Raw genomic sequence first — 15,559 nt, 5'->3', positions numbered from 1 at the left:
TTCATCGTCCATGTTTCACTTCCATACATGGCTACACTCCATACAAATACTTTCAGAAACGACTTCCTGGCCCTTAAATCTACACTCGATGTTAACAAATTTCTCTTCTTCAGAAACGCCTTCCTTCCCGTTGCCAGTCTACACGTTATATCCTCTCTACTTCGACCATCATCAGTTATTTTGCTCCCTAAATAGCAAAACTCCTTTACTACTTTAAGTGTCTCATTTCCTAATTTAATTCCTTCACCATCACCCGACTTAATTCGACTACATTCCATTATCCTCGTTTTGCTTTTGTTGATGTTCATCTTATACCCTCCTTTCAAGACACTGTCCATTCCGTTCAACTGCTCTTCCAAGTCCTTTGCTGTCTCTGACAGAATTACAATGTCATCGGCGAACCTCAAAGTTTTTGTTTCTTCTCCATGGATTTTAATACCTACTCCCAATTTTTCTCTTGTTTCATTCATTGCTTACTCAATATACAGGCTGAATAACAGCGGGGAGAGGCTACAACCCTGTCTCACTCCCTTCCCAACCGCTGCTTTCCTTTCATGTCCCTCGAGTCTTATAACTGCCATCTGCTTTCTGTACAAAGTGTAAATAGCCTTTCGCTCCCTGTATTTTACCCCTGCCACCTTTAGAATTTGAAAGAGAGTATTCCAGTCAACATTGTCAAAAGCTTTCTCTAAGTCTACAAATGCTAGAAACGTAGGTTTGCCTTTCCTTAATCTTTCTTCTAAGATATGTCGTAAGGTCAGTATTGCCTCACGTGTTCCAATATTTCTACAGAATCCAAACTGATCTTCCCCGAGGTCGGCTTCTACTAGTTTTTCCATTCGTCTGTAAAGAATTCTCTTTAGTATTTTGCAGTTGTGACATATTAAACTGATAGTTCGGTAATTTTCACATCTGTCAACACCTGATCTCTTTGGGATTGGAATTATTATATTGTTCTTGAAGTCTGAGGGTATTTCGCCTGTCTCATACATCTTGCTCACCAGATGGTAGTGTTTTGTCAGGACTGGCTCTCCCAAGGCCGTCAGTAGGTCTAATGGAATGTTATCTACTCCCAGGGCCTTGTTTCGACTCAGGTGTTTCAGTGCTCTGTCAAACTCTTCACACAGTATTGTATCTCCCATTTCGTCTTCATCTACATTCTCTTCCATTTCCAGTATATTGTCCTCAAGTACGTCGCCCTTGTATAGACCCTCTATATACTCCTTCCACCTTTCTGCTTTCCCTTCTTTGCTTAGAACTGGGTTTCCATCTGAGCTCTTGATATTCATACAAGTGGTTCTTTTTTCTCCAAAGGTCTCTTTAATTTTCCTGTGGGCAGTATCTATCTTACCCCTAGTGAGATAAGCCTCTACATCCTTACATGTTTCCTCTAGCCATCCCTGCTTAGCCATTTTGCATTTCCGGTCGATCTCGTTTTTGAGACGTTTGTATTCCTTTTTGCCTGCTTCATTTACTGCATTTTTATATTTTCTCCTTTCATCAATAAAATTCAATATTTCTTCTGTCACCCAAGGATCTCAACTAGCCCGCGTCTTTATACCTACTTGATCCTGTGCTGCCTTCACTACTTCATCCCTCAGAGCTACCCATTCTTCTTCTACTGTATTTCTTTCCCCCTTTCGTGACAACTGTTCCCTTAGGCTCTCCCTGAAACTCTGTACAGCCTCTGGTTTAATCAGTTTGTCCAGGTCCCATCTCCTTAAATTCCCAGCTTTTTGCAGTTTCTTCAGTTTTAATCTACAGTTCATAACCAATAGATTGTGGTCAGAGTCCACATCTGCCCCTTGAAATGTCTTACAATTTAATACCTGGTTCCTAAATCTCTGTCTTACCATTATATAATCTATCTGATACCTTATAGTATTTCCAGGATTCTTCCATGTGTACAACCTTCTTTTATGATTCTTGAACCAAGTGTTAGCTATGGTTAAGTTATGCTCTGTGCAAAATTCTACCAGACGGCTTCCTCTTTCATTTCTTTCCCCCAATCAATATTCACCTACTATGTTTCCTTCTCTCCCTTTTCCTACTATCGAATTCCAGACACCCATGTCTATTAAATTTTCGTCGCCCTTCACTACCTGAATAATGTCTTTTATCTAATCATACATTTCATCATTTTCTCCATCATCTGCAGAGCTAGTTGGCATATAAACTTGTACTACTGTAGTAGGTGTGGGCTTCGTGTCTACTTTGGCCACAATAATGCGTTCACTATGCTGTTTGTAGTAGCCTACCCGCACTTCTATTTTTTTATTCATTATTAAACCTACTCCTGCATTACCCCTATTTGATTTTGTATTCATAACCCTGTTTCACCTGACCAGAAGTCTTGTTCCTCCTGCCACCGAACTTCACTAATTCCCACTATATCTAACTTTAACGTATCCATTTCCCATTTTAAGTTTTCTAACCTACCTGTTCGATTAAGGGATCTGACATTCCACGCTCCGATCCACAGAACGCCGCCCGGAAATCCGAATGGGGGACTATTTTACCTCCGGAATATTTTACCCGAGAGGACGCCATCATCATTTAGCAATACAGTAAAGCTGCATGCCCTCGGGAAAAATTACGGCTGTAGTTTCCCCTTGCTTTCCCCAGCACAGCAAGGCCGTTTTGGCTAGTGTTACAAGGACAGATCAGTCAATCATTCAGACTGTTGCCCCTGCTACTACTGAAAAGGCTGCTGCCCCTCTTCAGGAACCACACGTTTGTCTGGCCTCTCAACAGGTACCCCTCCGTTGTGGTTGCACCTACGGTACGGCCATCTATCGCTGAGGCACGCAAGCCTCCCCACCAACGGCAAGGTCCATGGGTCATGGGAGGGTGTATCCCTAAAATCCTAAAATAGCAATACATGGAGTCTCCTTAACTGATGGTTTGACATAAGTGAAGTGTCGTAGTCCGAACGTTGATCTCAACACCACACTGCTTTACTAGGCATGGAGATTCCTACAGGAGATGGTACGCCGTTGGCTTCGTCTGACATTTGAACTGACTAACTATCTAGTCACAGGAAAACGTACAGCTTAAAGTGAACTCCGAACCACCGTGCATCTCGGCATTTTTCACATTAACTAAAACTGCCAGAGGTGAAAGAAGTGACAAGTGACAGACAACAATCCTTGGACTGACTGGGGATTGAACACTTGGTGTTTGAATCTGTAGAGTGATACGTAATGACTCTTAATCGACCTCCCGTTTCCCCTTATAGCCCATCCTGTTTGTCTCCAAAGAATACAATTTATGGCTAGCTTCTCACGCTGTAGTCTTCTGTTTCGTTAAAGTGTAACAGATGATATTCCTCTTCAAAACAGCAAAAAGAACTTTTCCAAACACGAATAAGATAGCTCTTCTCAAACATACAGTACCCCTCTTCCAAAGCAAATGAAACGTCACTAGGAAACAAACACGACACATCTTCTATACAAACAAGACTCCTTTTCTGAATATTGAAGATTGCTCCTCCTTTGAAACGAGATCGTTAAACTAGTTTCCTCTCCTAGATCACACAAAGCTTCTCTTCTAGAACAACTAAAATTTATCTTTTATGGCACCGAAGCTCCTCCTTGACATGAAACAAAACACTTTTCCAGAACATTCAAACTAAATTTTCGTTGTGATGCCAAAGTCACTTAAGCACCAAACTACATGCAAGTAGCATATCCGAAGCCCTCCATAAATTAAACGGGAAGTGTGGAAAGGCAATAATTTCACAAAGCAGCTACTCCGTTTCTTGTGATTTAGGGTTCAATGTATTTTTTGTTTCTCATCAAAGATGTTTTCGGTGTTACTTGTTTCTTGGTTTCTTGTAGCTCAGCCGAAGAGTTTCGTGCTCGACTTTTCTCCGTTCTTCATATTCAGGAATGTGCAAAGGTTTTGACGCCCTTTCAAAAATAGTTACTGTTTCTTTTATTGAATAGATTTTCTCGGAAATTTTACAGTTCGCAGTATTTGCAACAGCTCCACTGGTGTGTTACCAAATCACATTTGTCTTTTGCTTCCTTATGATTTCCTTTTAGGTTTATTGGCTCATCCACGAAGTAACTGAATAACATGTGAAAGACTTAAAGAACAGATTGAATTTAAAGCTTCTTCAGACCTCTACCCGTCACCTGAAACCGTTGGCGGTGCGCTTATAGTTTCCACACCCCGAGCACACTTCTCTGTTGCAGTTAAGTTCTTAGGAAATTGTACTACCGCTCCTGAGGGCGAGGCAACCCTCGAAAGAGCAACGACTGACGACCCTCCAGATTACACGGCTATTAATTTTGTGGCTCCAGTTGACGTTTCGATCTTTGAAGTCCGAATTCGAACATTGAACCGTCATTTTCAACGAAGCCTCCGTTTCGAACTATTGGAATCGGAGGTGCAGTTTCAATAGCAAGTTTAGGCCTATTTCAGTCGGGGGCTAAGCTTCGGTACATCCATAATCCTGAGAAGTGTCAAACAGCGTTTCTCAGACATAAAATTCCTCCACTGAATGATATCGCAATATAGGTCCTAGTACCGAACGTTTCACGGATGATATAATGACATACTCAGAACTAACTGAACTCGTAATACAAATCAACTTAAAGCGCTCGGTACAGGAAAGGTTGTAAGGAAACCTGGCTGCTGTTTTTTGTTTGTTGGAACATGGATCATCGAAACTATAAGAACTGATGGTGGTTTGGACGTCTTCCGCCCATTGTGTTACCAGATTTGTTCACTTAATAGGGGAACAATAATACGGCCGCTGGTTAGTTCAGAGCTTCAGTAGTTAGCACGTCATCACTGTTCTTGCTGTTAGGCTTCGTACTAACGTATGCAGTCAGAAGTAATTTTTAGCACCCACAAAGTTGTTGCGGCTATAAATTGTTCCCATAAAGTGGAACATGAACAGCTTGTAAGTAGGCTGTTTATGTTTTCTTATTGGCAACGTTACGTAGCGCTCTGTATGAAAATCACTGGCTGTGCTGTGTGCAGTCTGTGGCTAGTTTGCATTGTTGTCTGCCATTGTAGTGTTGGGCAGCTGGATGTGAACAGCGCGTAGCGTTGCGCAGTTGGAGGTGAGCCGCCAGCAGTGGTGGATGTGGGGAGAGAGATGGCGGAGTTTTGAAATTTGTAAGATTGGATGTCATGAACTGCTATATACATTATGACTTTTGAACACTATTGACGTAAATACATTGTTTGTTCTCTATCAAAATCTTTCATTTGCTAACTATGCCTATTAGTAGTTAGTGCCTTCAGTAGTTTGAATCTTTTATTTAGCTGGCAGTAGTGGCGCTTGCTGTATTGCAGTAGTTCGAATAACGAAGATTTTTGGTGAGGTAAGTGATTTGTGAAAGGTACAGGTTAATGTTAGTCAGGGCCATTCTTTTGTAGGGATTTTTGAAAGCCACATTGCGTTGAGATGAAAATATTGTGTGTCAGTTTAAACACAGTCATGTACAATTGTTCAAAGGGGACGTTTCAAGCTGAACATCATCATTTTTCAAACCGCGTAGTTACAAGCTCCATCGCGTCAACTAACACAATTATAACTAGACCGGGTACCTTTACGTTAAAAACCTATTCCGTTCCGGAGTTCCTGGTTGAAAATAAACTTGTAGTATAATGTTTTGCAGTGTTGTGCCAATGTGGGTTTCCTGGTTCTTAATAAATAATAATATGCTCATATATCAACACTGTGTATATTATATTATGTTTAGTTTTTCTATATAATACATTTTAGTGCCTATTTTAGGATATATACAGCCAAAGTGAAGTGCTGAAAGAGCTTATTTCAGGCGCCTAATATGCGCTTTTTAAGACCTAAAAATCCGATGTCTAGTTATGACCTTCGTCTATAGCACAACTTCCTCAGTTCTGCTCAAAGTGATGTGCGAACACACAATATTAATTTTTTATCTAGTTAATGCTTACATTCTGTTAGTTCAAAAACAGAGTGCAGAAACGCGCTGCTGCACCAACAAACAACAGGCGACACTTCTGCCTCAGTCTTGCAAAGAAGGCGCCACACCGCTGCCTTAACCAGTCGACTTCCTGTATTGCAGATCATAAATTCTTTTCAGTCTCTGTTGTTTTTAAGGGCAGATGCAGGGAAAAATTGCGAAAATAATAGATTTTTACTGCATAATTTATAAGACTGATTCTTTAAAAGTAACATCACAAAGTTTCATAATCGAATTCTGGCTAGAAATATGTTTTAAAAAAGTTTGTTTGGGCGTCTGCGTGTGCTATGTCCCATCTTTCTATGCTATGATCTTTTTTGCGTTAATTTTTCGTTCACACAATCAAAACGAATTGCAGATGAGTCTACAAGGCTGTGAGAGAGATTATCTTTACTTGTTCCTTTGTTACAAAGTGGGTTTTTGGAATAGTGGGAGCTACAGACATATTTCAGTTTTTAGTTTTGCATATATCAATCTGTTTTGCTCGAAATGGTTTATAACAGTGTATGTATATACAAAAGAGTGAGGAAATCTCAAATTTCATGCGTAAAAGGTACATGACATTTAAATAACAGTGCTGCAGATGCAGCTCCTAAATGTGAAGAACAATTTCCGACAAAGTCATTAACTGAATCGAAGAAGAAAATTAGTGACTGAAGTGATGATGCTGTGTACAGTACCAAAGACGAGTTCTCCAGTGGATTCAGGTTAACTGCCTTAGAATATGATTAATGTTTCATGAGCACGTAGTAATTGTGGGACAAATGGCCCTACACTGTATGATGACAGTGACCTTGATTGTTGTGAAGATAGCTGCATGTGGTGCCTGCCTAGTGTTCAGTAGTGGAAATGTACGTAGGATTAAGTGCCTGCAGAGACTAGGCTTCCGACCAGGTGCATTAACACTGAAGATACTCAAAAGCATCGATGAAGTTCGACTGGACAAAGCCCAGGCATCAGAAGAAAAAAATGCAAAAGTTGGTTAGGCAAAGGAGGCAGGGGAAGAGATTACTCCAAGAAGACGAGGAAGAGACTTAAGATCATGGATATGGACAGCATTAGTCACTACAGGTACAGCAAAATTGTCAAAAACTGAAATAAAAACTTTAAATGAGAATTGCTGTAAACTGACTTACTTGAGCTACAACGGAACTTTTCTCAGGAACTACAAAAGCTAAAATTCTGAAATTTGGCATAATTCTTAAAAAGTACTTATTGAATAATGCTGTGCAGCACATTTCCGTTATCTTTACTCTGAGAAAAGTTCTCCGTTAAAATCTGAGAAACATAGAGGAGTCCCGGGTAACACACAGCTGAGAAATCTGTTCCATACGTTTTATTAGGCTCTTCTGCAGTCGCAAACTGTGAAATTCCAGTTTTATTGCTTGATTAGTTTACGAGAAAAGGTACATTATAGAAATAATAGTAATTAAAAACTTTATGTCGATGTTCATTTTCAAATAAAAATTGATCGGAACAACAAGTATTATGCTGTATATAAAATTCTCAAGCTTTGCTGTTTTAACTGTAATATTTTTGGAGATATGTACGTTTCAGTACAAGAGTGCATTTGGCATACGTCTGTCGTTAAGATTCATGATTCTCTTCGCTACAGTTTCTCACATACAGTCTTTCTCTCATTCTTATTTACTTTCCTATTTATCAATTGTTTTTATGTTTTACTTAAGAAACTCTATTCCAGATATTGAAAAAGGCTCCCACCAATAAGCAGTCGTTCTGGATCATACCCTTATGACGTCCTCAGAAAGGCTAAATCTCACAATATTTTTGCATAATGGCTCAACAGTGAATTAGGTACGAAGAAAAACCAAATATATTGTTTATACACAGTAATCATTACATATTACCTAAGAATATAGCTTTTCAACAAGCTGCCAGAAATCTTAAAGCAATAAAGTTCAGTTTAAGAGGAGCCTAAAGCATTTATTTGTGTCTGACTCCTACCCAGTTCATGAATTTAGTAGTAGTATTGAATGAAATATATGTTACAATTAATATCAAATAAAGAATTTTTAACATTACAATAATTTAATGATTGCAATAATTTAATGATTACAAACAATCCGCCTCGATTGCAAATAGAAACCGGATGTTGACCTAGATTTCGGAGCGGATAACCACGCCTTCTTCGGAACACACTAAAACTACAAACTGCCTAAAGAGGCATGGTCCAACATGTAGTTTTAGTATGTTCCGAAGAAGGCGTGGTAATCCGCGCCGAAACCTAGGTCAACATTCGGTTTCTATTTGCAATCAAGGCGGATTTTTTATAACCATTAATATCAAATAGTAATAAAGTCTAATTTCTGCCCATCTTCAGTGCAGTGATGTGATCACTGTGACTGCCTGTTGTAAACCAATTTTCTGTTTGAAACTTCCTGGCAGATTAAAACCATGTACCAGACCGGAACTTTAACCTGGGACCTGTGTTCCACTGACTCAGCTACCCAAACCTGATTCACGGCCCGCCTTCACAGTCTCCACAGTTTTACTTCCGCCAGTACCTCATCTCCTACCTTCCAGCCTTCACTGAAGTTCTCCTGCAATTATGCTGGACTAGAATTCTTGGAAGAAACGATGTTGTGGAGATATGGCTTAGTCACAGCCCAGGGGATCTTTTCCAGAATGAATTTTCCAACTGCAGTGGTAGATGTCCAGAAAATAGCGTTTCCCGCCGCCAAGTCTAAAGTGTCCGCTCATAAGTTGGAGAAATTACTGTGCACATAATAGTTAAACGACCCACACATCTACTTCTCTACTGACTGCTCCTTTTCTAATCACTCATGACAGTCCACCAGATCACAGATTTTAAGAAGCACAATGCTGTAGCGACGCGGTTCTGTAATGGGTGTAATCACACAGAAATTTAGTAGTGTTTAATACAGCTGCTGCTCGTTACTTCACGGGGCCATTTGCCAGCTTATCGCTACACTGCCCGGGCATAGAGAATAATGGATCCTTGGCTGGAGATTGCATCTGTTCGCATGCCAGTCTTCGTCCAGTCTACTTGCCGACCAGCTTCTTGTGAGCGCCAGGGACTTTGTGTAATGCATTTATTAATGAATAAAGTGCACATCCTATCCTTTTCTGTTGTGGGGAGAGGCAGCAGAGCACTGGATAATACAGCAGGGCATGCACCTACACTACATGCCATTAAAATTGCTACACCAAGAAGAAATGCAGATGATAAACGGGTATTCATTTGACATATTATGCTTGAACTGACATGAGATTACATTTTCAGACAATTTGGGTGCGTAGATCCTGAGAAATCAGTAGCCAGAACAACTACCTCTGGCCGTAATAATGGCCTTCATACGCCTGGGCATTAAGTCAAACAGAGCTTGAATGGCGTGTACAGGTACAGCATCCCCATGCAGCTTCAACACGATACCACAGTTCATCAAGAGTAGTGACTGGCGTACTGTGAGGAGCCAGTTGCTCGGCCACCATTGACCAGACGTTTTCAGTTTGTTAGAGATCTGGAGAATGTGCTGGCCAGGGCAGCAGTCCAACATTTTCTGTAACCAGAAAGGCCCGTAAAGGACCTGCAACATGCGGTCGTGCATTATCCTGCTGAAATGTAGGGTTTCGCAGGGATCGAATTAAGGGTAGAGCCACGGGTCGTAACACATCTCAAATGTAACGTCCACTGTTCAAAGTGCCGTCAATGCGAACTAGAGGTGACCGAGACGTGTAACCAATGGCACCCCCTACCATCACGCCGGGTGATACGCCAGTATGGCGATGACGAATACCCACTTCCAATGTGCGTTCACCGAGATGTCGCCAAACACGGATGCAACCATCATGATGCTGTAAACAGAACTTGGAATCATAAAAAAATGACGTTTTGCCTTTCATGCACCCAGATTTGTCGTTGAGTACACCATCACAGGCGCTTCTGTCCGTATTGCAGCGTCAATGGTAACTGCTGCCATGGTCTCCGAGCTGCTAGTCCATGCTGCTCCAAACGTCGTCGAACTGTTCGTGCAGATGATTGTTGTCTTGCAAACGTCCCCATCCGTTGACTCAGGGATCGACACCTGGCTGCACGATCCGTTACAACCATGCGGATAAGATGCTTGCCATCTCGACTGCTAGTGAGACGAGGCCGTTGGGATCCAGCACTGCGTTCTGTATTACCATCCTGAACCCACCGATTCCATATTCTGCTTACAGTCATTGGATCTCGACCAACGCGAGCAGGAATGTCTCAATACGATAAACCGCAATAGCGACAGGCTACGATCTGACCTTTATCAGAGTTGGAAACGTGGTGGTACGCATTTCTCCTCCTTACACGAGGCATCACAACAACGTTTCACCAGGCAACGCCGGTCAACTGCTGTTTGTGTATGAGAAATCGGTTGGAAACTTTCCTCATGTCAGCACGTTGTACGTGTCGCCACCGGCGCCAACCTTGTGTGAATGCTGTGAAAAGCTAATCATTTGCATATCACAGCATCTTCTGCCTGTCGGTTAAATTTAGCGTCTGTAGCACGTCATCTTTGTGGTGTAGCAATTTTAATGGCCAGTAGTGTATGTTACGATGTGGCACTGGGCAGAGCAGTGGCGGGTGGCAGCCATGGTTGGCAGTCTTTTTTTTTTTTTTTTTTTGGGTAGATGTTTCTGTGACTATTATGATGATGCACGACAATAATCCAGGGAGGATGTAACAAAAGTGTTTATTTGGTGTGTTGCTTATACTGCTTTCTGACACTGTGCTGCTTGTTTATCGCTGTATTTTTTATAAATTTTTGATCCTGCAGCCACAGTGAATCAATTCAGAAGGCGTGCTAGAGTAATTCGTATATTCCTGGTGACCACTGTGTCCAGATGGCGTAATGATCAACCCAGCTGCGCAGTAAGCAGGAAACGTGGGTTCGAATCCTGATACAGCACAGATTTTCAGCTTGTCCTCTGACATAAATCAAAACCCACTGACAGCTGATGTCTTTAATTCCTTTCTGTATTGGTGTATCTTTCGTTAGAATAATCCGTTGCAGTACTGGTTAAATGTTCTTTCTTAGAATGGAGGATAACACTTATTAATTCGTGACCGCTGCCACAGTACTGTCGAATCGGGTAGCCATGCAGATAGTATGCAACCTGACACAGTTGTGGAGTAGGGCACCAAATAATAATAATAATAATTCTGCTACCGCTGTACTCGCATTCCATTATTAATTCTTTAGCTCACCACTGCTTATTGACGTTGCTGCTATAGATATTCATACATCACTTTAATTGGATCACAATAGGTAGACGTACATATCGAAATATTAATTAATTTTTTCAGTTATTTACCCCGTACACCACTACATATTGACAATGCAGCTCACACTGCATTACTTGGGCAATGACAGGTAAACTGGCATGGGGAAATATTAATTAATATTCTCAACTACATGCTCACATGAGTGTGTGCTGATGAAAAAGTTAATTTTCTGGCGGAGCCCCTAGTCTTCTTCTCGACATACACTGGTGAGCAGGCACGCCCTAACATTGTGCTGCTGGAAGCAACACTGTGATTGGGTGCCGAAACACAGTTATAAAGATTATAATAGCAACAGTATCAATGTTTGATTGTTGAAAAACAATTACAAGCAGTTATAATAGCTGGAATATCACACAAATATATTTGAGAAATACCTATTCACTGCTTACTGATATCAGTACACTGATATTTGCAAATACTTGCTGGCTGCCAGCTACTACTCAGTATGTCTTTCTTTTTGCAACACTGCAAATTTATGTTGTTACTGCTGCTGCTGCTGCCACTGGCAGACGAGTGGCACTGGTACTGCTTGGCCAGTTGACAGTATGATATGGCACTCTACGTGGGAAAGGCTTCAGAGGATTGGCCAAAAGGCCCAGAAGTCAAACGCCGTTGGCCACCAAGCCTTTGAGGGGGAGGAGAGGGGTGAGGAAAGGGGGAGGGCCAGAGAGGGTCCAGAGAGAGAGAGAGAGGCAGAGCAAAATTACGTGAGAGCCCAATTAACGAATTTGTATTTCTTATTGGCGATCAGGGGTTGTGGTAGTAAATTTTATTAAAATGAGCCAGTGCTTTCACTCTCATAGTACTATTATTGTCCTATTTAGCTGGCTGTTTACTTGATTTTGTAATGAATGTTCGTATTAATCTCGCTTCTGTTACACAGCTCCTGATGTGTATAGCCTTTCTTCAAATGTAGGGCAGTTGGCAGTTTACGTATTTCTATTTCCATACTTCATATGAGTGCGAAATGGTCCAAATGGCTCTGAGCACTATAGGACTTAATTTCTGAGGTCATCAGTCCCCTATAACTTAGAACTACTTAAACCTAACTAACCTAAGGACATCACACACATCCATACCCGAGGCAGGATTCGAACCTGCGACCGTTGCGGTCACGCGGTTCCAAATTGTAGCGCCTAGCACCGCTCCGCCACCCCGGCCGGCCATATTAGTGCAGTATACAACACACTATGGTAATCATCGTTCTGATAAAAGTACTCGGTTTACTCATATGTGTAACATACCGTATATCTAATGCATCCTATTGACTTGAGGGCGCATCACTATTAGGATTGCCACTATTAATGACTCATATGGTTCAGGCTCAAAAGTAATTTCTTCTTTCCAGTCTCTGACACTGTTTCTATTCTGTTTTTATACTAGGAATAAGCAATTTGAACAGCGTACTTGCAGTCATATGACGTTCTCAGTTTCGAAATTATACACTATGTGATCAAAAGTATCCGGACACCTCCAAAAACATACGTTTTTCATATTAACTGCATTGTGCTGCCACCTACTGCCAAGTACTCCATATCAGCGACCTCGGTAGTCATTAGACATCGTGAGAGAGCAGAGCAAGTGAATTATCTGTATCACACGGTACCTTTCACTATAATGTCTCCTGTTGTTGTTAGTTCTATTTCTCCATTCTGCCACCAATCCTATACACATTGTTGTTTTAATTCGTTGTAGATAATCACTGAGCAGTATCTTTTGGTTGCATAGTGTGCAAGTAGTTTCAGCTTGTTTAGCCAGACAGTCACCTTGACTGTAGCTGCAGATGTCACTGTGACTTTTTATTTCGATTAATATGAGTTCTTTGCGATGATTTTACAGCTGCAGAACGTTGTATATGTACCTTGTATGACAGATGTTGAATTCTTCTGCCAACCAATTTTTAGAGCATCATTCTTTTTACGTAAACTGAAGGGGATGACTGCTCTCAGCTGCAGCGGGACATTAAGCGGAATCATCAGCAACGAGTGTTAATGTGGACCGGACTGGGACTCGAACCCAGTACCTCCTGCTTACTCGGCAGGTGCGGAAACCACTGCGCCATCCGAGACACAGCGTTATCGTAACTGCAAAGACTGTCTCTGTACGCCTCACGGCCGATTAACACACCCACTGAGAGCCACCTACCCGCCTGCAGTCCCTGCTCACTACACTCCTGTTCGCTACTTAGAGATTCCCACGGGATGTACGACGTATTCGTGCGTTTGCACTGAAGAATGTGGCTCCACCGCCCAGCCAGGCTTATGAATTATTTGAATGCTTGGTGTCTGTTCCTTCGAAAGAACAAACACTTCGCAGATCGCGCAGCTGTGAAACACTATCTGTAAACTGAAGGGGGATGACTGCCATCAGCTGCAGTCAGACATTACTGCCTCGCTACCTCGTCCCATCTTCTCGTAAGTTTCTTCTACCTACTTGTATACTTACCTACTTGTTTTAGTACTTACCAGTACTAGTAGTAACTTCTCCTCCCTTGACACTTAAAAAGAATCAATCTCTCATGTACAAAACAGCTTCAAATGTCTGGTTATCTTACAAATGAGTTAATGTATGAAGTATTGCATGTGGATATGTAAAACCCTCATGTTTGAAGACACAATACCCTATTTCTACTGGTTTTATTGGCTTCAGATTATTCATCCATAACGTCATTAAAAAGATAAGAAAAGATTTGAAATTGTGTTTAAAGTTTGTTGGAAATAGATAAGTGGTCTCATTATCAAGCACAGGATGTGTATAGTTAGGATACTTTGTGCACCATGAGTCCTGCTGCCTCAAAACAGATACACTGTTTCTAGCCTTGATGTGTGTCTTACTACGCTACTGGCCATTAAAATTGCTACACCAAGAAGAAATGCAGATGATAAACGGGTATTCATTGGACAAATATATTATACTAGAACTACCATGTGATTACATCTTCACGCAGTATGGGTGCATACATCCTGAGAAATCAGTACCCAGAACGACCACCTCTGGCCGTAATAACGGCCTTGATAGGCCTGGGAATTGAGTCAAATAGAGCTTGGATGGCGTCTACAGGTACAGCTGCCTATACAGCTTCAACACGATACCACAGTTCATCAAGAGTAGTGACTGGCGTATTGCAACGAGCCAGTTGCTCGGCCACCATTGACCAGACGTTTTCAATTGGTGAGAGATCTGGAGAATGTGCTGGCCAGGGCAACAGTCGAACATTTTCTATATCCAGAAAGGCACGTACAGGACCTGCAACATGTAGTCGTGCATTATCCTGCTGAAATGTAGGGTTTCGCAGGGATCGAATGAAGGGTAGAGCCACGGGTCGTAACACATCTGAAATGTAACGTCAACTGTTCAAAGTTCCGTCAATGCTAACAAGAGCTGACCGAGACGTGTAACCAATGGCACCCCGTACCATCACACTGGGTGACACGCCAGTATGGCGATGACGAATACACGCTTCCAATGTGCGTTCACCGCGATGTCGCCAAACACGGATGTGACCATCATGATGCTGGATTCATCCGAAAAAATGAAGTTTTGCGATTCGTGCACCCAGGTCCGTCGTTGAGTACACAGTTGCAGGCGCTCCTGTCTGTGATGGAGCGTCCAGGGTAACCGCTACCATGGTCTCCGAGCTGATAGTCTATGCTGCTGCAAACGTCGTCGAACTGTTCGTGCAGATGGTTGTTGTCTTGCAAAAGTCCCCATCTGTTTACTCAGGGATCGAGACGTTTCTGCACCATCCGTTACAGCCACGCGGATAAGATGCCTGTCATCTCGACTGCTAGTGATACAAGGCCGTTGGGATCCAGCACGGCGTTCCGTATTACCCTCCTGAACCCACCGATTCCATATTCTGCTTACAGTCATTCGACCAACGCGAGCAGCAATGTCGCGATACGATAAACGACAATCGCGATAGGCTAGAATCCGACCTTTATCAAAGTCGGAAACGTGATGGTACGCATTTCTCCTCGTCACGCGAGGCATCACATCAATGTTTCACCTGGCAACGCCGATAAACTGTTTTTTGTGTATGAGAAATCGGTTGGAAACTTTCCTCATGTCAGCACGTTGTACGTGTCGCCACCGGCGCCAGCCTTGTGTGAATGCTCTGAAAAGCTAAACGTTTGCATATCACAGCATCTTCTTCCTGTCGGTTAAATTTCGCGTCTGTAGCACGTCACCTTCGTGGTGTAGTAATTTTAATGGCCAGTAGTGTATATTAAACCTTTACCACATTATACTTGTTAATGAGTAGATACTGACAGGATTTTAAAATTTTGAACCT

This window comes from Schistocerca americana, chromosome 7 (assembly GCF_021461395.2).
Source record: "Schistocerca americana isolate TAMUIC-IGC-003095 chromosome 7, iqSchAmer2.1, whole genome shotgun sequence".
Lineage (NCBI taxonomy): Eukaryota > Metazoa > Arthropoda > Insecta > Orthoptera > Acrididae > Schistocerca > Schistocerca americana.
Note: the sequence above shows the minus strand (reverse complement) of the source record.